This window comes from Pseudopipra pipra, chromosome 5 (assembly GCF_036250125.1).
Source record: "Pseudopipra pipra isolate bDixPip1 chromosome 5, bDixPip1.hap1, whole genome shotgun sequence".
Taxonomy (NCBI): Eukaryota; Metazoa; Chordata; class Aves; order Passeriformes; family Pipridae; genus Pseudopipra; species Pseudopipra pipra.
In genome coordinates, this window is record NC_087553.1 from 38,971,616 (window position 1) to 38,996,177 (window position 24,562).

The 24,562-nt window shown below is 39.0% G+C and overlaps 1 long non-coding RNA gene across 1 annotated transcript; it reads right to left on the bottom strand.

The window, feature by feature from the left end:
- Window positions 1–10,316: 10,316 nt before the first annotated feature.
- Window positions 10,317–22,182, bottom strand: LOC135414647 (uncharacterized). The gene is made up of 2 exons (XR_010430765.1): window positions 11,518–22,182; window positions 10,317–11,065 (listed from the first exon to the last, which is right to left on the bottom strand). It is a non-coding gene; the product is annotated as an uncharacterized LOC135414647 (long non-coding RNA).
- Window positions 22,183–24,562: the final 2,380 nt, after the last annotated feature.

The window sequence follows — 24,562 nt, forward strand, 5'->3', positions numbered from 1 at the left end:
ACTAGACTGTGTCATGAAAGCCCCTGTATCTCAGTCAGTATTCTGTTGAATCTACAGCTACCTTAAATTTGTAGACATTGCTATCCTTGCGTAAGAATCACTATTTCTGGGCTTTATACAGATTAACCAGACTTTATTTCCCACTACTGAAAATGCTTCTGTGACATGCTGTGCATTGGCAACAGAATAAGATTTTGACCGGTGCAAGAAATTGCCATGTTCCCTCAGATTTCATTGGATTTTTACAAGTAGATGAGCCCCAGAGAGCTGCTGGGTACTACTGCACAGGAGCAGTTACTGTGAGTACAACAAAAAAGTGTCAACCAGCAATCTGCATATACTCAGCTGTGGGATCTCCAAGGGAATGGAGCATCTCCAACAAATCTCAAGGAAGAGAGTGTGCAGTTCCCATCCTGCAAACCCAGCTGTGCAGGATGGTGGAAGAGGCAGGGAAGAACTGAGCCACTGCATCATTTCCTCTCCACCCCATTGCCCCATTCAAGCTTGTGGTAGTTAAAGGAATGGGAATGAGTCTGTTAGAATCAAACCTGCCCTCGGAAGCTAAGCTCATTTTACACCATCAGATATTCTGTATTTAACAATGCAGTCATGGGGTGACTGGAAGAAAGGTTTGCTGTGCCAGATGAGCATGCACAGCTAATTTATCTACGAAAATAGCCAGCCTCACTGAATCCAACCTTGTCAGAGGTGAACTGAATGAGTCTGTGGACCATCAATGCACATCACTCCTCTTTGCTTGGTGCATACTTTGTACCACTCAGTATTGACATTCAGGTAGAAGAATACAAGCACGTATTCTCCCATGATATCACCTTTTAAAATTCTCTTTAAATTATAAAAATACCTGTGCTGAAGATAAACAGCACCTGCACATGATGTGTCATGTGGTCAAAATTTTTATTAGTATCTGCTGTGCTGAAGAGAAGTCTTACACCAAAGGAACTAGCTCTTTCCTCAAAAAGTTTGTGGACTCTGAGCTGAGACTTAAGCCCATATCAGGACAACGCTTGCATGTAATTCTCCCTGACTGGTTGCTTCCCATTTAGCCTGGGCTTGCAATTCAATTTCTTGCATTCACAGTCATGAGTCCCAGCAGCCTGCTTAGATCACACCTGCATGAGTAATCCCTCTTTCCCTGGTTCCCGCTGACCTCCAGCATCAGCACCAATATCTGCTTTGAGCATCTAGGAACAGAAGAATGAAAGAAGAGAAGGAAAGAAAGAGTCCTTGTGCTTCCCCTTTTTTTCCTGGACCTTAGCAGGGGTCGGGAGCACAGGGTGTACAAGGGGTGGCTGACAGCTGGGTTTATGGAATCTTAAGAATAGATTAATCTTCTTCCTGTTTTCAGACAGCTAATAGAAGTGTACAGACAGGGCAGAAACAGACTTCTCCCAAAAGACAGGATGAGAGACAGGGACACAAGTTACAATGTAGGAAACTTCAATTAGAAATTAGGAGACAAAAATTGCCCCTCAGGGCAGTCAAACATTCAATTAGTCTGATCAGAGATAATGTAGCATCTTCATCAACAGAGATACTCCAAATTTGACTGGACAAGATCCTGAGGAGTGTGATTTCAGTGGACTTGCTTCAAGCCAGAGCTTGGACCAGATGACCTCTAGAAGTCCCTTCCTCACTCCGCACTCTTCAGTTCCAGAATTAGATGTGATTTAGCTGCAGCAAACAGGAGTTTCTTACTGACTTTATCTTATTTCAATATAGAAGTAAATGTAACCACTTATTGCACTCCAACCTCAGTGGGCACTGAGGTAAGGGGTGGTGATGCATATGCTGTGTAGCTTTAATGATTTATACAAATTTCAAGGCTTAGAGCTGAGTTCTCACTTGGGTTTAATGTCTGATGAGGATGTGCCTCAGCAAGCATCCCAAGTTCATGCTGATAAAGGTTTGCATGCATTTGTTCTATAGCTAGCTATCTGTCAAAAGACTTATGTGATAATTTAATGCTTTATGGCAAGTGTCTGATAGTAAATGAGGCAATCAAAACTCACCAAATATTCTGCTAGGTAGTAACAGGGCAGAGTTACCAGGGTCTTGTGTGTCATTATTTCCCTCACTAATCCTTTGGGGGTTCTTTTTATCATTTCTGTCTCCATAGCAAAACCACTGTCCTCTTCTTAATATTGATTCTGTTAGATACCATTGCACCATCACAGCACTTGACTATAACAAAATTAGAAAAGCAACCTTGTTCCCCTGAATGTCATCATGCTAGTGCAGCCTCCTACAAGAAGGATGACCTTACTTCCTATTATGACCCTAGGGCCAGCAAAGCATGCAGAGACAAGTAATTGTTTCCTTTCAATGACATACTGCTGAAACAAAACACCAAGCATTTGCTTATCATAGGAAATGTCATAGGAAATGCACCTATCCATGATGAAATAAATATCAATTTACTCAATAAATTATAGAGATTAATGGAAAACTTCAAAAAGAAGTAAATGGTCCTGGTGAGAAAACAAAAATCTGGAAATCACAATGCTTTATGTAATTAAAATCAATCAGCAACAATTTAAAAACATATGCAAATATCACTTAAATTCATTCTTTTCCACTAAAATCTGTCGGTCACAAGAACAATAAATATCACTGAAGGATGACATTTTGAATGTTGAGTGTGTTTTGTACTAATTGTAGTATTTTATTATGTCATCAAGTGAAGGAAAACTATCAGTGTTCTCAATAGCTGTGCACACAATAAATGCCTGAGAGAGGGTTGCCATGAGTATTATCTGTCAAGCAAATATCAGTGCCTCAATTATTGTTTCCTTTCAGTAAATATCAAATCAACCCACAAAGAGTGACAGTGGAAGAGCACTGCCACCTCTATAGCTCTGTAATTCTGCCAGATAATGATTTAGCCAAATACCCATATGGTGTGAATCAACACCATTCCACTGACTTCTGCAGAATTAAACTACTTTAGACCAAAAACATAGCTCATGGAAATCTCCAGTAGGTCTTCCTGTCACACACGAGTGCAGAGGTGTCCACTGTACTCTCAGCATTCCAGCCGCTCTCAGACTTACTCTTCATCTGATGCTTTCCAGGCAGTGCCACCACTGATAGGAAACCTCAGCATCCATGTGGAAAAAAACAATATTCTGTTTATAGCCTAACTGCTTGAAGAAGATTGGTATCAGAAATCTTAAAAAAAAACCACAACGAAACCAAACTAAAAAAAACCTCAAAAACCCAAAACCCAAAACCAAAACAAATAAAAATTCAAAACCCAAACCAAACAATCAAAAAACCCCAACAAACACCCCCAGAAATCAAAAGGTGAATAAAATGATACTGCTATTTGGGAATTTTTAACTACAGATATCATCTCCTAACTTCTAAACCACACCTACTTATTCTTTGGACATGACACAGTCTTGCTACTATGTTTCAATTGGTTAAGACATTAAGACAAAAAAATCATGCTGCTTTCACATTTTCTGCAAGAAATCAGCATGCACTCTTCATTCTTCAGGATGTTTTTCCAGACAGTGTCACAGTTTTTTTCTTCAGGATTTCTCTTCTCTGAGTATTTGGGAGCATTTCAGGTTTCAGGCACTTGATATTACCTATTGTTTGAGATTCTCTTTTGGAAGTTGATTGCTGTCCATTTATTGGACAAATGGACCAAGAAAGGGATGGCATTCAAGGAAAAAACTCCATGTCCAAAGTTTTGCAGAGCTAAAAATGCATCATCCACACAGACATATAACTCAGTTGTAAGGACTGCAGTATCTGGTAGTACCAATGTGGCTTTAAACAGTAGCCATTTTCAGAATCTCTTTGACTTTCTTCTGCGTGCAATATCTCCTTTCGCAAAGTCTTCAGTCTTGATCAAGTTGCATTTATGAAAAGAGAGATGACTCCTGAAACCAAGAACCACTTTTTGAAGTAAATTCCTCTATCTTTTGTATACACAGGCTACTGTGGAACAAATCAGCCTTAGCAGGGTTGATTTCTACTGAAATACATAGGGGGATATGTAAAGCACTGAGAGGCCTTTATAAATTACTGGTAAATACATTGCCCACAAGATGACTGTGTGATAGTCTGAGTAAAGAGTTCTTTAACATGTTAAAAAACCATTGTTGTCTATTTCAGTGGTTTTCTGCCATGTTATAATTAATGACTTTTTGTGCTGATGAATTTTTTCTATATTCATTAAAATGATATAATCAAGTCATTTGGGTGAAATATTTAATACAGGTTTTTGAAAGGGAATATAGTCTTTAATTTTCATTCTACTGAATAATTACAGAAAAAATCAAATAAGAACTTGTTTACATGAAAAATTAGAACAGCTATTTCATTTTAAATTCATGTCCTTCCTTAAGCCTAAATAACCCTCAAAAAGGCCTAATTTAGGGATTGAGTAGAACAGTGAGGTTACACAGGTTATGCCTGTGTAACTTGGTTTATATTCAGGACCTAAAATATATTATATTCAGGCCCCCATTTGCATTTTAATGAAATGCTATGACAAGTAGGGGATTTTCTAGGCATATGCTCCCACTCATGTGCAGGGCTGTGCCATCAGCAGTTTGTCAGTCCTACTCTTAACACGCTATGTGTATGTACATATCTGTGAGTACATACACAGCATTTCCTACTGCCTCAAATGCCTGATGTACACTTCATGTATCTCTCTGCTGCTAGATACAGGACTCCATGCTGTGGCAACTAATGAATTTTTTCCTGGTCAAAGGATTGTGGGCTCTGCTTATACAGCAGCAGGTTTTGCACTACACTAACGCCCTACACAGCTTGATAAAAGACTCAGTCACTGTATTTCAAGGTATTTCAAAATTTCATTGAAATCCCTTTGCACATCCTTTCTCCCTTTAATGTATTTAAATTTCTGTCCTGAATGATTCAAGAGCAACCTCTGAATTCAATCATATCCTTTCAATTGTTTCCCAGTATATTTCCAGCCCTGCCTGAAGTCAAGTTCAAATAATGGCCCAACAGGAATGTTGTGAAATTCAGCAAGGACAAATGCAATGTGGTTCTCCTGGGAGGAATAAACCCTTTCAACAAGGCAGTCTGGTGAGCAGTTCTGCAGAGGAGGTGTGCCAGTGGGTCAGCCCAGGCCCACGGTAAGCCTTGGCAGCAATGAAGACCAACAGTGCCCTGGGTTGTGTTGGCAAGAGCACAGCCACCAGACAAAGGAAAGCGATTATTCCCTGTACTCAGCAGCTGTTAGACCACATCTAGAGCACTGCATTTAATTTGGGGCTCCACAGTATGGGAAAGGCATTGATAAACTGGAGCGAGTCCAGTGGAGGGATTCCACGATGATCAAGAACAGAGCATATGCCCTATGATGTCAGGCTGTGAGGGACCAGGCCTTGTTCACCTGGAGAGGAAATGTCTCTGAGGGGACCATAGAGAAGCCCCCAGCACCTACAGGGAGCTTGTCAAGGAAATGGAGACAGGCTTCTCCCAGCAGTGTGTGTCTGGAGGCTGAGAGACAAAGAACATTAAGTGAAACTCTAGAGGTTCAAACTGGACAGAAGAAATGTTTCCCACGAGGACAACCAAGCAGAGGACCCAGGCTGCCCAGAGGAGATGTGCAGCCTCTGTCCCTGGAGGTTTTGAAGCACATGCTCCAGGTACAGCCCAGAGCAATCTGTTCTGAACTTTTGAGCATGAGGCTGGGCTAGAAGCCTCCTGAGGCCTCTTCCAGCCCAAATTACCCTGTAATCCTCTATGTGTTGGAGAGGAATTAGACTATGCAATATATTCCCTTTGTGATTAGGTCAATATGAAATGTCACTGATGTCTTTTTACTCCTCAAGACATGTATTGTTTCAACTCTTGCAGGTATGTCATAAAGCTTACCTAAGCAAGTCTTTAAAATAAGCTGAAAAAATTCTTCCTTTTTTTTTTCATTCTGAAAGATATGAAGCATGAGCCCAAGATGAAACAATGCTTTGCTAAAACCAGAATAATTTGCAGCTGCATTCAATCAGATTGTTGAGGAGGAAATAAAGCCCTAGTATTAGGTTATGTTAAGTATAAAGAGCCAAACCAAGCCTGGGCTTCACTCTTTAGGGTTTTGATTAAATAACTTGATACCTGAATGAAATATGAAAATACTTTTGATTTTTTTCTACCACATAGCTAATGCACTACTGGCCTGGAAAGGGATTAGAAATTGAATGACACAAGGAGAATTGTGCCAGAGCAAGAGTTTGGCTATGGTGGAACCTCAGAGCATCTCATAAATGCTTTAACTTAGTGATCTGTCTATGACTAAATGTCTCTGCCAAACATATAGAGCAGAGAGAACATTGAATTAAGCACGAATGTCTGATCTGTCTGACTTGGATATTTAGACTGAAATTTTCAGATACAGAACTTAGCACAACAGAGTCATTGCTTGTTGATTGAGTTTCTGAATAATTATCTCCAGACAAAAATTTAATTATTAGTTATTGGCAATATTAGCATTCTATGATACTACTACTAGTTCTTATCAGCTGATCTTTACCTGTCTTGTACCAGAATCTAGCAAGAACTCTGAATCTCCACACCATCGAGAAGGCATGGAAACAGAGCTATGTAATAAACCTATGTATAAAACCATAGCTGTATTTTCTCAGCAAAATAATCAGTCAGTGTAAGCTATTGGAAGCAGAGATCCTTTCCTGTTAGCTACCATTAGCATTCCTACTACTTAGCAAAATATTAAAACAAAAAAGCATCTTAGCCCGAAGTGAGAAAAAACCAATATGTAACAAAAAGCAATCTTCTCAGGTTCTTGACATGTCAAAAACAGTTAACTGCTCAGCCGTCCCAGCCCTAAGTTCTAATGGGATAAATCTAAAACCTCTTTGTCAATTAATTAACTTATCCCTGCATCTCAAATTAAGAAATCAAATAAAGATAAACATGTAATTTTCTTTCCTTCCATGCTTCAATTCCCAAAAGTAATGCAAGCACTTTTTTTTTAAACAGCCTCAAATGATGCAAATTATGCAAAAGGGACAGTACATAAATACAGACAGAAATAAACCTCTGAAATTATGTTCTCTATATGTCTAAAAGAAGAAAAAAGGAAGAAAAAAGTGCAGAGGTGTACAAGAGTAGGTGAATAAGACTCTATCCCTGAAAACTAAGACTGCAAAATTCCCAATGAAGTTATTTCTGCACAGGGAAGGACGCAAGTACAGAGGGCACCCTCCAGCGCCTAGTTAATAAAACGTCAAACAAGGCTTCTCCTGCCATTAATTTCTAACAGAAAGATAAAAAGCCACTTATTATCCTCCTCTTCAAAATCCTTATCAACTTAGGACCTCCTCACCCAGAAGGGACTTGAGTCCACATCTGCTGCAAGAGTTCAAACCAACAGTTTTTCAAGAATGTTGACAAAAAAGTAGTGAAACTGAGACACTTTCACTCAAATAAGAGGAGAATAAGTGCTGCTATCAGTGGGTGTTCTGCTGCACTTCCCACACAGGTGTGTCTCTGAGCCAACGGGAAGAACAGCAGGGCGTGGCAGTCACAAGGATCTCTATGATGGTGCAGCTCTGCCTGGACTGTAGCTCTGTGCTTGGGACCTTCAGAAGGGAGACAACACCATTAATTTAGTTCCTGACCCTGGGAGTTTCTCTTTTACATAAATGTGTCTTCTTAATTCCGAATTTCAAGGAAAGAGCTGTCAGTCCCCTTCTTTAATCAAATGGGTTCCAGGGACTATCCAAGAGAGAAAAATTTTGGCTGAGGATGGTGGTGCCTTTCTATCACCTTGAATTCAGCGCCAGAGCTCCAAACTGATGTTGAAAAAGCAGCTTTGCATGGGTTCCTCTTGAGTAATTCTGAACTGATTCTTGTGACTAACTCTGCTTCTTTTTCCACTTCAGTGTAGCGCTCTTCCTTTACCACTCTGAGGCACAGTGTATGGGAGAGTTAAGTATTTTGCTTCAGGAGCTGGTAACCAGATACTCAAAAAGTTTGCAGCTTGGCACCTGACTCTTTACCAGTCATGTCCACTACTGGCAAATAATTTATATGTTCCTAGTGAATTCTGTACCTAAAATTTGGCACTGGGGAGTTCAAATGCTGTGATTTATTTTTTTTTTCTGAGAAGCCAGGAAGGAAGACTGTGGAAAGGAAAGGTACTTGTGGGGGGAAAGCATTTGCTTATCAGTTAATAGATAATCAAACAGAATGAGTTTAAATGTGAAAATCCAGCTGAAGTAAATAAATTCTTAATCTATCTAATTTTGACAAGATGCTGGTAGGTTTTGTAGATTTTTTTTCTCTTAATGGAGCCAATTTGGCACTTCTTCTGCACAACAGAAGCCTCATCAACCAGTGGTTGTTCTTGAGATATGTCCCTATCTCAGGGAGATTCCCTGTTGCTATTTAAGTCATGTTCTTTTCTAACACACAGATCACAAATCCAAAAATGAAACTCTTCTATTTCTCAGTATAAGATAAAGATATAAATAATTAATGTCAGCAGTCACTATATGAAACAGAAATTATTTCAGATTCCTTTAGGAATTCTCTAAGCCTAAGCCTATCAGCCCAGCAAGGTATTTGGATGTCCTGGCTTAAAGCATATGAGCTACCCTAGGATTTCATGTGATTTAGGTAACTTGAGTTCACTTACTGAATCAGGTTGGCATGAAACACTAATCCTTTTCTTGCCTCCCTCTGACATATATTACTGTGAATGGTAGGCACTCGTTTCATAACTGGGCTCAGAACTGCAACAGGAGTTGTGATTTTCAGAGAAAGCATTAAAAACGATGCTCAGGAACAGTTTTAACTGTTGCTGCATTCAAAAAGGTGACATCCAATTATAGGATTTATATATAGTGTAAAATTCTACATGTATTACATATTTGGAAAAGAGATCATTTTCTGTAGGCATTCAACTATGAGTCACATCAAAAGCCCTGCTACCCAGTGTGAACTGACTCCCTCAAGTTATCCATAGAGATAGCTTCAATTTATGGCTGAGGTAACTCCTAAGGCCCCACTGTTTTGACAGTTGGCGTAGACCACAGCCCTGCTACCATTTTTCTTTGCTTTTTTTTTTTTCTTTGTAGCAATTATGCCCCAAGACCTCACTCAACTGATACCTACAGAAAGAAGCTGTGATGATGGACATAGGCTGGGTGTTTCTGCAGGCACAGCATGCCTAGGGAACTACGCTGACATCTAAAAGGTGAGCGAAGCTGCCACGCGGCAGAGTGCTGCCTCTCCAATGGGCCTGGGTGTCAGACCTCATCCCATCCCTTCTCTTGGGATATTGAGTTTTTTCACCAGCCCCGATGCCCTCTTTCCCTATAGCCCCATGCTATGTCTTCACATAGCCAGAAGGAAGCACCTTCACCACATAACCGAAACACCAAGGCTGGCTGGCAGGTGCCAGCTCTGTGCTGCACTGTATGGCCAGGTCTATATGGTGTCCTCTTATCCAGCTGGACACACAGCTTATGTAAGGAGAATACACGGCTGAGGTTCAGGGATCTCCCTGTCACGTGGGGAATGGCCACCAATCTGCCCACATGATAGAAACACATCCTGGTTTGTGATGACAAGGGGCTAGATTATCCCCTCAGAATATCCTATCCAACCTTATCCAGTTGAAAGATTCCTGCCAGTGATGCATATCCTGATGTATTTTTATGCTGTTGTCAGCTGCTTCCAAGCCACTGCTTACCACGTAGTTAGTGTATCTTTGTTGACTTGATTCTGCACTTAAAATGCTCATTTTTACCCTAAAATCCTTGTTTAGCCATATGGGAGTCATGCACATGCTCAGGTCCTTGCGTGAACGAGATCAGGTTACTAGGAGAATGGCATGACCAAGCTCTACAGAAATATATGTCCAAGCCACCCTTTCCAGCCTTCTTTCTCTACCCACTTTTCACAGAAAGGAGGCCGCATAGTTGCACCATAAGTGGATGGGCAGCTCTTCTCTTTTTATCAATGGACCCAGCACATAAACAGAACTCAGCAGAGATCACAAGCTTCACACCATTCCCTTAACAAGTGCAGCCACTTAATGGGAGAGCCACTTAAAGGATCAAGTAAGTGAAGCGAATTTATTAAAGCAGAGGCACAGAAATTTCAATTAATGTTGGTTGGCATCACACAAATTGCTCCTTTTCTGAAATATATGCTAAAAAGTGTCTTCAAAGGAATTATTTGAGTTTCATTAATACATTTCTATGATTATAGCTCCCAGACTTATCTCTCAACCTTCTTTATTTTCATTCACAACAAAAAGAAAACAAACAAACAAACAAAAAAAGTTGTACGTTTTTTATTTTCTGCAGAGAAATAGAGTTTATATCTCAGAGTTTATTTTGACAGAATAAGAATCAGGGTGAGCCTAGTAAACAGTACAAAAGAGACATATTTTTTGTTCATAGAAGGACTGGAAATTCCATTTGCTAAAAAGTGACAATTATATACCACATGAATAAATTGACCCTGGATACACCATGTCATATACATATCCTGGTCAGACAGAAGTAAATGTTTAATTCTTCATACACACGAGAATCTTAAAACATTCACTTTTAGCAAAAGAAAATAATCTTGCTTCCAAAGCAGATGAGTTGTGGTAGCCTAAAGTAATTTACAAAGCAGAAAATGCCTCGCTATTCAGTCTTTTGTTATTCAATGCATGTGCAGTTTACAATATAGAATCTTAGAATATCTCATATGTACTAAGCACATAAATATTTATTATAGTTTTATAATTGCGCTTTTACCGTGTGGTTCACTGATACGGGGCTTAGAAGCTTTCTCTGTTTTCCATTTTTGAATTTAATAAAATGTACACCAAAGTACACTTCTCAGATCGAATAGTGCTGAATGAACTGAGATGTACAGGCACTTACGTCTAGCTCTGCGTGTACTACATAAAATTGCCAAAGTGTATTTATAAGACAAAAAAAGAGCATCTTAGAGGACCTACTATGATGTCTTCTAACAACACGGCAGATTTGTTTCAAGATGAAACCTTCCTTGCTGGCTACTTCTTCTAGAACTGTAAATATAAGCAAACATGTTTAGTAATGACAAATGTTGCCTTCCAAATTCCAGTCATATCTGCTTTTAGTTACAGCAATTTCTACCAAAAAAAAAGCTCCCAAACCATTGCAGCTATATAGACACTTATCATTTTTAAAACTTGGAGTAAAGACAGTCACTTAAATTGTGAGAATGTCCATTCTAAGTATATCTTCCGTAGTGATCGTCACTGACTTGTCATTGAGATCTAATGGCTTTCTACAGTTTCTTTACTGCTGAAAAATAATTTTATTTTTCAGTATTTGACCTGTTACTTTTATAAGATTTTCTTTTAAATTAATGGAATATATTGAGAAAAAGAAGTCTTAGGGACAAAATACACATGCTGCATCCAGAATGCCCTTAAAAACTGAGATATACAAAATCCAGAATCATAGCAAAGGACAGCAACAAAAATTCTCAACTCACTTTGAAAAATTTGTTGACCATGGTATCTCTTTCCAAGAAATACATCCTCTTGAGAGGGGGCTTATGTCAGCAAAGGAACTTCTTTTGACAAGATAGTTATATTCTTGACAACAGTGTATCAATGAACTTAACTTCAACCTTCTTTTAACGTGTTTTATACATAGACTAATACTTAGGCATTGGAAAAGCAAAAACCACACATGCAAGCAAAATAAAACAAGGAATTAATTCACTGCTTCCCACGGGCAAGCAGGTAGGTATTCAGCCATCTCCAGGAGAGCAGGGCCCCGTTACACACAGTGGTTACTTGGCAAGACAAATGCCATCACTTCAAATGTCCCTTCCTTCCTCCTTCTTTCCCCGATTTCATATACTGAATTATGATGTCATATGGTATAGAACATCCCTTGAATCAGTTGAGGTCACGTGTCTTGGCTGTGTCTCCTCCCAGCTTCCCACGCACCCCCAACTTCCTTGCCAGCGTGGCAGTACAGAAAGCAGAAAAGGCCTTGGCTCTGTGCAAGCACTGCTCAGCAATAACAAACGTCTCTGTACTATCATCACGGTGTTCAGCACAAATCCAAAACACAGCCCCATACTAGCCACTCTGAAGAAAACTAACACTGCCCCAGACAAAAACAGCACAGCATGATATACAAATTGATACCCCTTCTTCTCTGCATATTGGTGAAGAATAGTGAGTGGGCCAAATAACATGTTGAAGTCAGAACACCATCAAAAAGGCAGGTACAGGTTTTTCTCTTCCTTAAAAAATTTGTAAACCCAGACAACAACTGTGAATCTCCAGGAGATTATTCATTAAATTAGACTACAGTCATTAGCACAGCTTAAATAGACTTCAAACAAGTTCAGGGCAAACAATGAATAAAGGGTTGAATACAGATACAGTTCAGCTGCTATCAGATATGAAGAAAGGGAGTCAGCTCTGATGCTCCAAACCTGCAGTGTCTCAGCTCTGACTGGGGAGTGAGATAGCTGGATCTCCTCTTCTCTTGCTGTAGCTGACAATATTTATAATAGTTTGCTATGTTAATTTCCAGCAGGTCCACATGGATTTTAGCAGCTTATATATTTTCCCCAAAAACAGTTTTTACTTTATCTGCTTTACTAACATTGTGATTTGCAGCAAGTGGCTTTGTTTCGATCTGGGGATTTCTTGTCTTAACTTTTCATGCTTTCTCAAATATAGATTCAGTTCTATAACTGAATAAACATACAAATAATGCAGCTTGTGGTCTGGTGATTGTATTTTTAAAGAAAACAAGGAATCATTGAAATCGTCTTTTACCTTTAGAACCAGTTATCCTTTCAGCTCTGCTCAATCTAAAAAAGAAAACTCTTTTATTTAACACAAATAAAGCATATACAAATAGCATGATCTGTTCATGCTATGTTTTTCACTGACAAGTGTTTACAGAGGGTATTTTCATCCCTTCCTTCTTTCCTTAATGTTCTTTAGCAATCTCGTTCAACACTAGCACCAACTTTAGTAATATTCACTATATTAGCAAGTAAATGAGAGTCCCACTCAGCAGTAGAAAATTGATGTCAGTACCATCTGACATGTTTATAGCAGTATTTAATTATTTAATCAATTTAATAACAGAATATTTAAACCAGCATTAAAAAAAAATCACTGAGTATAACCATTTCAGTCTATAAATCAGACATTTTGCTCTCTATTCTCATTCTTCAATTACATTCTGTGAACTAATCAGCAACATTTGATGGGAATATAGGATGTAGACAGACTATAACAGGTGGAGCAATCAGCCCTTCACAAGAAATTAATTTGTACAGCCACTATTACTTTCTCATACACACACATTCAGATTTGCACACACAGCCAAGCAAATAGCCCTGAGTATTGCTAATTGTGATTACAGCCAAATGTCATAAAACACATTTCATTATATTCAAGGGAATGATAGCTGTGCTCATTCATTATCTTTTTATTTTCTTTTAAATTATCTTTGTAATCTTCAGATATGCTTTTGCTTCATTTTCTTCTTGATTTTTGAACAAAAAAATTGTTTTGTATTCCAGTATTCATACTGGGTTTATTTGAACTTCATTAAAACTACACTGTTAATTTCTGAATTGAATAAAAAGTATGTCAAAATGTCTAACGATGGTTCTCATGAGACACAATGAACACTTCAGTGCAAAAAGTAATAATAAAATGTTTATAAGAATATTCCAGCAAGACTAAATTTCTCCCATCACGTATCCTCATTTCAACCAGCTAAAATCCTTACTTTATTAAAGCAAGCAAATCTGGCCATGGGAAACTCTCTTAGGCATTAAGATTACCTCTCTGGGTGGCGTGCCATCTTTCTGAAGCCCCCAGGTGCTTCTTTGCACTCATGGCACGTCTGCTGCTTGGCCCCTCCAGTAGGAGTTGGAGCTGGTGACTTGTCCATGGGCTGGACTTTCTCCAGCAAACATCAAAATCTGGCAGGCCTGTAAATGGTGCTTGGGAGGGTTCAGCAGCTCATAAGAAAGCCTCTTCCAAGGCAAACTGTAATTGAACCTCTTTTTCAGAGAGCTGTTAAAATCAGCGTACAAAAGATAGCACTGCATACAAGGTATCCTGTGCTGTGTTTGCTGGTCCCAGGGACCCACACTTCTTAATGAGCTGAACTGGGAGCTGAAGGATGGTCCAGGTTATTTAAATTTTGGGGATGGCTTCAGGAGCAGAGTGGTTAGTCAAAGCACCTTGTATGGACTGGTTCTGCAGAAGTTCAGCACAAGAAACTGTCAAACAGCCATTCAGAATGGAATTAGACAGGAATGCTTAAATCTCTATCCTGAATAAAAACTAGATTTCTCCTTTGTGCAGCATCACTATGCTGGAGCAGTGTTGCAGCAGAACCCTTGAGATTCTCATAGGAAAGAATAGATACAAGATGCATATTCGCAGCGCAGACAAAAGGACTGGCAGCCACTTGTGGTTTCTAACTCCCGCCATCTCTTATGCCACTGACATCCCTTCTCAGCTCACCCACACTGCACATCTCCACTCACACAGGAACTCTCTAACAAGTGGGACTTTCAGACTCCTGGAGGGACAAAATCCTCTCCATCCTATGTTTGAATAGTGTCTGGTCCCCTGCATCACCCAAACAGATCTTGTCTTCAATTTACCATCACTGTACTGAAGTACATCACTGAAAGAGGGAAGCATTTACCTTTTTAATCATGACTGGAGAATAAAAAGCCACATCAGTCATCACAGTTGTATTTTGTGTTTCATTGTATTTTGAACTGAAAGACATCCACTTGCCCAGAGACTCTGGGGCTGCTTTATTGGGGTTTATCTTTCGTTCTTTCTACCTGCCTTTAAGAAAATGGGGAAATACTCTATTATTCTCTGGGTAGAAGGAAAAGAGGAATAAAACAGAAGGTGATAGAGAAAAAAAAAGGCTCCTTGCCATCGGTATGTGTCTATCTGAGTTCCCAGTAAAGCAGAGACATGTCACCAAGAAAGTTGTGTCTAGGGGTGCATTCTCTGAAATCTGTGCTTGTGGGTAGTAATAGCTCACATTTAGCAACAAACTTGTTATTGCCATAGCTCAGCAAGATGTTCTGTCTTCCTCTCGCACAAGCCTCCCATTTTGGCTGACATTACTGACATTTCCAAAGCAATCAGAGCTACAGACAGAGCCTGGCTGACAGTCAGCTCCAAGAACCACCTTTGTGCTGAGTACTGTCGCCCAGAGGGCATTTCTAGCATGGTTTTCTCAACATCAAACATTGCTCTCCCATTATTTGGTGGTCAATAGTTCATCATTCTCCAAAGAGTAAAGTGAAGCCCATATATCTGCTGTCAGGGGGGAAAAAAATGACGGGATTCTGTCATAATACCATCCAGATCATATCCATTCTCCTGGCTATGTCATAATACATGCAGGTTATTTGTTAAGAAGTAATCAGTTTTTATAACCACATTTACAAGAAGTGTTGGAGCACCTACAGCAGAGAATTCAGGCTGCCTGTTTTCATTTTATGAGTGTACAAATGCAAAGAAATACATTTGGAACCTGAATTTACAGCAGCTGAAATAAAGACCTTTTGTTTTCACTTTCAACTAAGCTCAATAGGAGATGGAGGACAGTCAAGCTAACTTTTGTATATAATAACTTTACAAAAGCAAAATAAATTTTGTACTTAATTAATAGCAAACAGAATGGCTGCAAGTGATAAATCATCCAGAGCCAGGAATGCAGAGTGAAATCTGATGTGGTGTCTCTGCTTCACACCACTAAGTTTCTGCCACAGCTTTGGGGGTGAGAGGCAGAGCATCAGTCTTAGCCTTAAAATAGGAAATATGTCTCATCCTTCACATTTTTTCAGTTTAGCCTTTATATTTAACTGTAGATCACCCTTCTTATGCAGAGAGCTTATTACGGTTTTCATTTTCTCTTGTTTTCATACCAATATTTTCCCACCAATCTGCAATTTAGAGGCTGTCCAATGACACTAATGTTAATGGCATATATTACACTTCTGTTCCACAACAATGCATGTTTTTTAAAATCATGAAGTGCCCATTTTGCAGATGCTCTGACAGTCTCATACTTTTATCCCTGCCTCCACTCTGCAGTTATACAGAACCTTGACTTACCCAAAAGCAAACTCAAGAGATCAGAAATATCTAAATTAATTCTATCCAAAGTTTTCTCTCACGATCTCACCACAGTCTTGTCAATGCAAACAAACAGCTTTTGAAGAGCTAAACAAAAGTGGAAGAGCAGATGTTGAAAAGAGGAATTGTTCCCCATTTATCACTGGGGAACTGTCCAGTGTCAGGATGTCATTGGAGATCACAGCGAGACTGTGAAGGGGATAAAATACAGGTAGCACATCTGCCTTCATAGCTTAACATTCAAGAAAGTTTAGGTGGGGAGGGCTGCAGTGTTCTCAAGAATAAGGAGATTAAGGTCTTCCCTACTCAACCCAAGTTGAGTATTTTTCCTAAACAAGCCTGTGAAAACACAGAGCTGGCAATCCCACTGTACTTTATACCCCAGAGTGAGGGCTTTTGTCAGGCACTCACAAAGCTTTCTGAGAATTTGTAGAAGTCATTTCAGAAAAGATTCTCGTTTCATGGGATTTTTTTTTTAAATAGCTGTATGGGGCCAATACAAAGGGTCTACCCAGTGCTTGCTACAGACAACACCAAGGACAAATGTTGATCTGTCATGCTAGCAGTAATGGGAGAGCTGTAGCTGTTCTTACTGCTGAGCAGCAAGATCAGGTCTGCTCATACTGAGAAAGTATTCAGAACCTGTTCCAAGGAAAATGGATGTTCACTTTTATTGCTCTTTTTCAGCAGTAGTGGTCACAACTGTTGATTAGGCTTTTTGTTCCTTCACAGAAACTCGAGTTCGCACATAGGTGTGTGTAAAAGGGAGTGGTGGAGAGATCGTAGGGGCTGTCGTGGGAAGGAATGTTTCAATTTTTCATAGAATTGTTTTTCATTACAAACTTAAAATCCTAAACATTGAAATATTTTGTATCCAAAGCACTAAAATAAAAGGTCCATTCTTCTTCCCATGCCTTCCATAAAGTCTCTGTTTTGTCTTATCTTTTCAATATAGGCTACATATATCCCTCCCCTTCTCTCCTAATCAGAATAACTGGGTCCACAAGAGACGGATTTATTCCTTGACAGAGGAGATGGGATACAGTTTTCCTACTGCTGCATCTAGGAAACCTAGATGGCCTTATGTCATTTGTGCATGTCACTACTAACATGGGGGGCTTTGGCTAATAGATTCTACTTGTTATCTTGGACATACAATTTTTTTTCCCTCCTGTGAGGAAAACTAGTGGACTACATCAGTGGTTCAGACTGTGATGTATAACACCATGGGGAAAGGGATGCAGTGTGCATAGATGGACCAAATGTTCTCCAGAGACTTGATCTTACCTCTCATGAATGAAAACAGAAGACCTCTGCTGTGCTAGCACTGACCAGGTCAAACAGGAGAAATGTTATTTGCTGGTTTACTGGTTTTTCAAGGTATTGCTTAAAGTATGAACAGCTGCCTACATACATTCACAGCTGGCTTGTCCTCATTTCTCAGTTTTCCTACCTACATGCAGCTGTGAAGAAACAAACTACAGATTTTGCTGTAACTTTGCACTAATCTTCCCCATTTCATCCAGGCTGTTTCTCCTTTTTATTTTTTTTTAATTAGTTTTGAGCTTGATGAGGCCCATTAGAGGCAATAATTAAGACAGTCTTATTTTAAGATTATGCCAGATACAGGTAACTGGCAGAATTTTAGTTCTTTTAAAATTAAAGTCAATTCCTTGTACTACTACAGTTGAAAAAATATTTACTACCCCAAATTTTTTCAACTCTCCATTTTTTTTTCTTGTAAAACTAGCAAAGGCAGAAAAGTGATATACTCTGGTCCACCCACTGCAGCAAGATATAAACACTTGATTGTGTCCTACTGACAGGGCTATTTTAGACTTTAATTATATGAGTTGTCCTTGCTCATTAGCAGTATACTACTGCAGTGCAACAAAAATAAGTGATTCATTGCTGACACATGGCACTTCATGAGCAGTCATTAATTAGCAAAGTAGCACTTGGATATAAATTGGTGAGGAGCATCAGTAAATGGAACTTTAATCAGGATCTCCCTTAACCCTCCTCTTTTTATGTGCTTCCATGGCATCCAGAGGCTGAGCTCCAGTGGAAGCACAGCACATCCCCACAGCAGCATCTCCCTGCCAGCATCACCAGTGGTGTACATCACCACCACTCCAGCTGCAGCTGTGTTGACATGCACCAGCCAGGGCCAAAAACCTGGTGGGGTGTTTTCTTCTTTAAATGAAGAAAAAAGGAAATTTGTTCCTTGTCAGACACCCTTCAAAAGCCCTTTTCATCACTGCAGTTTGCAGGCTGGGGGAGGTGGGGGGTGGAAGTGAAGTGAGTCTGCCTGCTGCATGCAGTCCTTTGCTCCTCCCAAATCCAAACGAACACTGGCAAGTGTCCATTCAACACTTGATGTATTTGCAATTTTGACATAAAGTGCATTGAGTTCAATGGACAAGAACAAGCAGAAGGCTCCATAATCTAGTACTCCAGATTCTTTACAAGGTATGTGTAGCAGGCTGCTCTGCCTAAGTAGGAGTGAAACAGCTCAAACTTTACCCTATTTGCATCAATGGATGGAGAAGGGAGGTCATACTGCTTTTGTTGTTGAAGAGTGCTGAGATCAGCCTAACTCAACAATCCCCAAGTTAAACACTGAGAATGTGAAAAAACATTTCCTGACAGAAACTGTCACTGGTGAGGATGTGGCAGAAAAAGTTCCTGATAAAGAAACCAACAAGAGATAGTACAGATAACTTATCTAAAGCTGCTGAGCTGAAGGCTGCTGAGCTGACACAGCTAGGCTAGAAACATATGAATGACAGTCGATCACTTTATACTACAAAAAGCACAGTCCCACTTTTTAATGGCAGGGATTTCTAGCATCCCTGTAAGGACACACCTCAAGGTTACACCTGGAGGCTGAGTGAAAGATATTTGGTCACAGTCCTTAGAACAGAGTAACATCAATCTCTACTTACTAATTATTTTGCTAGCTTTGAAATTATTGATTTAATAAATAGTTCACTGTTAAAATCATGAAGTAATTGTACTTGTAATTGTAAATATCTATATTGTGTAGTAACTGATTCAGATTAAAGTCTTTTAGTCTAATCATTATTATCATCAATTTAAATACTTTATTGGTTTGCCATCCTTAATCCTGCAAGACAAAGTCATACAAAGGCTCAATTACACCTATATAATCCATTAGACATAAACCGTTAACCACGAGGACTAGGATTAGATCCAGCTGCACCTAGCCTCCTCCCTGAGAAGGAGTTCAGAAAGCAAGGGGGGTCCTTTCTGCACCTCATGACTCAACAGAAGGGTCTCCCTGATAATCTTTGTCTGAAGCTTCTAAGAACACAACAGTATGTAACAGTGCTTTAAAAAGAATAAATAAATGAAGGTGAAAGTATAAAAGCAAGAGCTTGAGAAGAGGGATTTCCTCACCATGACATGTAATTTTTGCTAATACAAATGGACTTAGGTTCGATAAATTGCACTACAGTGAGAATCAATGGAATTAATGATTTGTCAATTCTGCAACAAGGCTAGGACAAATCTCTATTCTACTTTCCAGTCCCAAGAAATGGAAAATCAAACTTTTACAACAACAGATCTTTGTGGTCCCCTCGCAGTCAGTAAATGAGGCATTTATCCACATGACATTACAAAACTGGAGAGTGTCATTTACTCAAAAGCACTTTGCTTTAAAGGGTTTAAGAGCACTTTGTAAGTTTGTGCAGTGATTCTGTGTATTGCTCTAGTGCAAGCACCCTTTGTAGGAATTGTATTTATAAGAGAGATGTAAAACTTGTGCTGGTTTCAGCTTAGGCTGATTATGTAGTCAGGATATACTTGCAGATACCTAAGGCTGCCAGCTAGTAAAGCAGAAGAGTTTAAAAATCAAATTCTCTTCTGAAAGTTACTGTTATTTTTCTCAGCTGGAACATCAATTTAACATTTTAGGGGAACTGCTTCCTTTTTAAAGTGATGCTGTGAAGAAAAATTTCCACTGGTAGGTGACTGAGAACAATTTATTCATCCTTTCACAGCTATGCTAAGTTCTATCATAGATAAAGCGTTATTAGACAGCAGATCGAGGCAACCCCCTTCCTGGAATGGTCCTACTCTCTCTGCAGGAACATATCTGATACACTCTACCAACTTTACTCATGAAATTATTTTAGAGACAACTTATCACACAGAAAACCTCAGGGAGATTTTTAGAGGAGTTGTGAGGAGCAGGCATTCCTTTAGAAAAAAATACAGGTTCCACTAAAACAAAAACAAAAACAGGAGAGAACTCCTAATGTAGGCAGTTTTGGTGATTTGTGCCCTCAGCTAACCTGTACATGTTACAGTGTTATCCTAGACTCACAGGGGAGAGCAGATATTTACAGATGCCACAGCATACTAAGTCTACAAGGAAAGAAAACTGTTTGTTATTTGAGAATTCACACTTGTAATGTCAGGGCTGTAAATATAAGCAGAGGAGTCTAAAGCAGGGGCACTTAAAAAGGATTGACGAAATAAGCACTGGCTCATGGGTTTTGGCAAAGGCAGCCCCAAATGCAGTTTAGAGAATACCCAGTCCAGTCTGACAAGGAGGATCAGGAAAGGTCAGAGGTACGAGGTCCAGCTACATTAGCTACATTATTTCAGATCCATAGCAAAGTTTAGCCATCACCATGAGATGTGGCCCAGCTTGGGAGTCTCAGGGGATCAATAAGCAAATATAAATCCCTTTATCATCAGGCAACCAGTTAAATTCTTGTTCCAAATGTTGCCACTAGTTGACCCTAGCCTTTCATTTGCTCTCTAAGCCAGAGTGAGGGTGTTTTGAATTCAGCTTCACAGAGAGCTGCAATGTCACGGCTGCAGATCCTGAATGGTAATTGTGAGACCGAGGCCAATGATTTAACAAACACAAAGACACTTCACCTTTTGTGGTGGATAATGAAGAATAAAGGTGAAGTTTATAGAGTTGGGCATGGATTCAAATTTGGCTTTCTTGCACTGTTACCTTTCTTTTCCAAACTCCCTCACAGTACAATTCCTCTTTCATGGATCAGGAGAACAAACAGACCTGCATTTCCAGCTCTCCAGTATTCCTGACAAAAGCCAAAGCTATACAGGAAACACTGGTAAGGAACTGTGCAAGATTTTTATTCAAAACAAACTGACTGAGGAGTGAAATTTAATTGCTACACCTGTGGCAATGATCCATCAAATGGTTGATATTTACTTCTATGTAAGAAAAAAAAAATCTTCATTTTCTTGTGTTATCATCTCTTGAAACTAAATAACATGCAAGAAAAAGATACTTCTTTTTAACCAACATAATGATCAGTCCTGCGAAAACCTTGGGATTGTTACTATTGCATTTTCACATTAAATGAAAAATGTACTGTCCTTTGATATAGCCTGAGGCACATTTAAGATACCAATAACAGAAGATGTCATTAGTCTCAGGACTAAAATGGACCACGAGTACTATCAGATCACTAATTATTTAGAAAAAGTAATAAACAAAATAGAATTTAGTAGACATTAGAATAGATCAATTAAATTTGCACTAAAATTTTAGCTAACAACTAAGTTCAAAACTGTGTTTCCTGAGAAGGAAATAGAACAGCCTCTGCAAATTAGTAAGAAATACACTACATACGGAGTATATTTTTTTGCACATACATTACGAGGTCTGTTAGTTTATGAATTCATCATTTAAAATCATCCTTAGAATACTCTAGGAATATTTACACCATTCTGACAAACAAATCAATTCCAGGCCTTTTAGAAGTGACAACTGACCTACCTAGTTTGTATAGGTTTCTAATACATTATGCTAAATTATATTTGTGTTCTGGTTTATGTTTTACATATGTCACAAGAAACAGAAGACATTTTATAAAATAAAGACAAGAGAAAATCAGCATCTCAACCTGTAATTGAGGTTAAGCATATATCTCAGTTAAAAACTTATTCTTCTATGAGTATGTAATGTGTTGCTTTAAGATCTTTGAGATTCAAATGAGATATCATGTGGAAACCAAGTCCTGTTTGTTGCAGAATTGCCTCTGATTTTGAGACCAGAAGACAGGACACAGAACTTAAGTCTTCTCCAATGCTCTTATGGTCCTCTGAAAATCACTAATGGTTTCCATAAGTGAATTGAATTATTATGTTTTAAACTAGTCTTCAAATACATGCACATGCTAAACCACAAGCAGCCTCATAGTCTGTCCTCATTGGATGCTGGCCTGTTCTGGCAAGGACAATCTCACATCTAATGATCTACCAGAGAAACTCAGTGCAGCTCCTGTTCCTATTGCAGGCATCACATGTGACCTTAAGAGCTCATTTACTCCACCTCAGCTACAGTTCTCTTTTGTGAGACTGAACAAAATATCCCACAATAACACCTGCAGCCCACACTCACTTAAGTGCTGTGTATATTATGAGTGTAAATAAGAAACAGGGAATGGGTAGATTTCAGTATGAGTTTGTATGTGGTCTCAGTTAATGGTGAATCATCTCTTGGTCTAAAAACCATTACATATTTTAATAAAACATATTAGAAGCATGAGTTTAGGTAAAGTAGAATACATAAAAGAGATCAGCTTGGTTTGTTGTTTTTTTTTTTTCTTTTATGGCAAAATTTATGATTTTTGACTATCACTGCACTAAAGGTCACTGATGTGATGGTATACCTGAGCTGCAGCTGTACTTGGCTAATGTTTGGTGATGCCTCTAGCAAGAGCTGTAAATGTTTTCTCAATTTGGGATTTTTTTGCACTTCAGATTTTGTGTTTTTTTTCAAGACAAGTGCTTGTGCAGCCTTAATTCTTAGGTAAAACTCTGCACCCTGCTTGTCTGTCTGCAGCAGTTAGAGAAGAGGTTACAGGGACACAGCTCTCTGTCCACAGTCCTACTGAAGGGACAGAGTGACAGAGCTTCTCAGAAGATCAAATAAAATGACAAGTTGCCCATATGTAAGCATGACACTTAGATAAGTAGGTAAGCCATTGCAGCCCCACTCCTGACGTTTGCTGATAATAAATAGGCAGACAGACAATAGGCAGATAGAACAAGTGTGCCTGAACAAACAGGCAGATAGACAAATACATCTGTAAGAGCCACAAACAGCTTTAAATGACAATCCCTTCCTAAAACTTTGAAGACTATCACAAACATCTTCGCTAAAAAAAAATGGGCCAAACTCCTTGTACTCTGTGCCAACATGTCCCCCACCACCACCCCACAGAGGATGAAATTATACATTAGCTCAGCACTTGACATGCCTCAAACACAGTGAACTCTGCAGTTGCTCAGCCCAAGCTCAAGCCAGAAGTCACAGCAGGCAGTGAAGGAGATGGAAATGTGAAACAGGACAAAATTACAACATGAGGAAAAATTGTGCCAAGAGTTCTGCCTCCGAAATGTTCGTTGTCCCTGCATCTGAGCTAAGGATGGTGAGCTTCAAAGAAAAAAGTATGGCTACTATGAAATCACATCAGAGTAAACCTCAAAGAGAGGAAATATGAGACCAATGCTGATACATTCTAGATATATCTATTTTATTTCTCTGATGGAAAGCTGTATTCCCTGAATGCATAAAGTATTTTCTAACTCTCTTGCAGACAACTGATTTGGATTACACAGAGATCTCATGGGTATATGTATCGTTTCTCTTCTTTATTTTTGATGTTTATATCCTTATTTTCATCTGTGATATAGGAACTAATGTTCCAAGAAGCCAGAGTTGCCACTAAGGCTCCATATATTTACTGGCCATATCCTAAGAAACTAGCATATATTCCTCTAGTTGCATATTTAAGCGAGATTGAGTACGTATTGATATGCATTGGTCCATTTTGGTTTTTTTCTTGTTTGCCTATTTTTATGACATTTCTTTGTTAAAAGAAAAAAAAAAAAGATACTACCAGTAAATCATGTGTTACCATTTACATATACATAGCATAGCTGCAAATACATCTTCCTTTCCCTTCTGGGTTTCAGATTTTATCTTTTTATAACATCTGTACATCCTGAATTCAAGATACAATATGACCTTTATTTTCTTAGTCTGCTGTGACCTCTGGGATAGAACCAATAGTCTTTTTTTTTTTCATAAAAGCCAATTCAGATGTTAATTGAGCTGGATTCAGCAACTAGCTGACTCATATAAGTGAAGTGAAAATACATAGCTCTCAGTCAGACTCATTTTATGAGTTTACAAAGGAAAAAAATACTGAGAAAGATTATACATCATCTACTACTGAAACCAGAACTGCACTCATGCAAATGAGTACAATTGGATTGAATCACAGGTTTAGGAAGAGTCCAGATCTAGATCCATCAGACATGACAGTCTATCTGGAAGTTCTCACCACTGCCCCA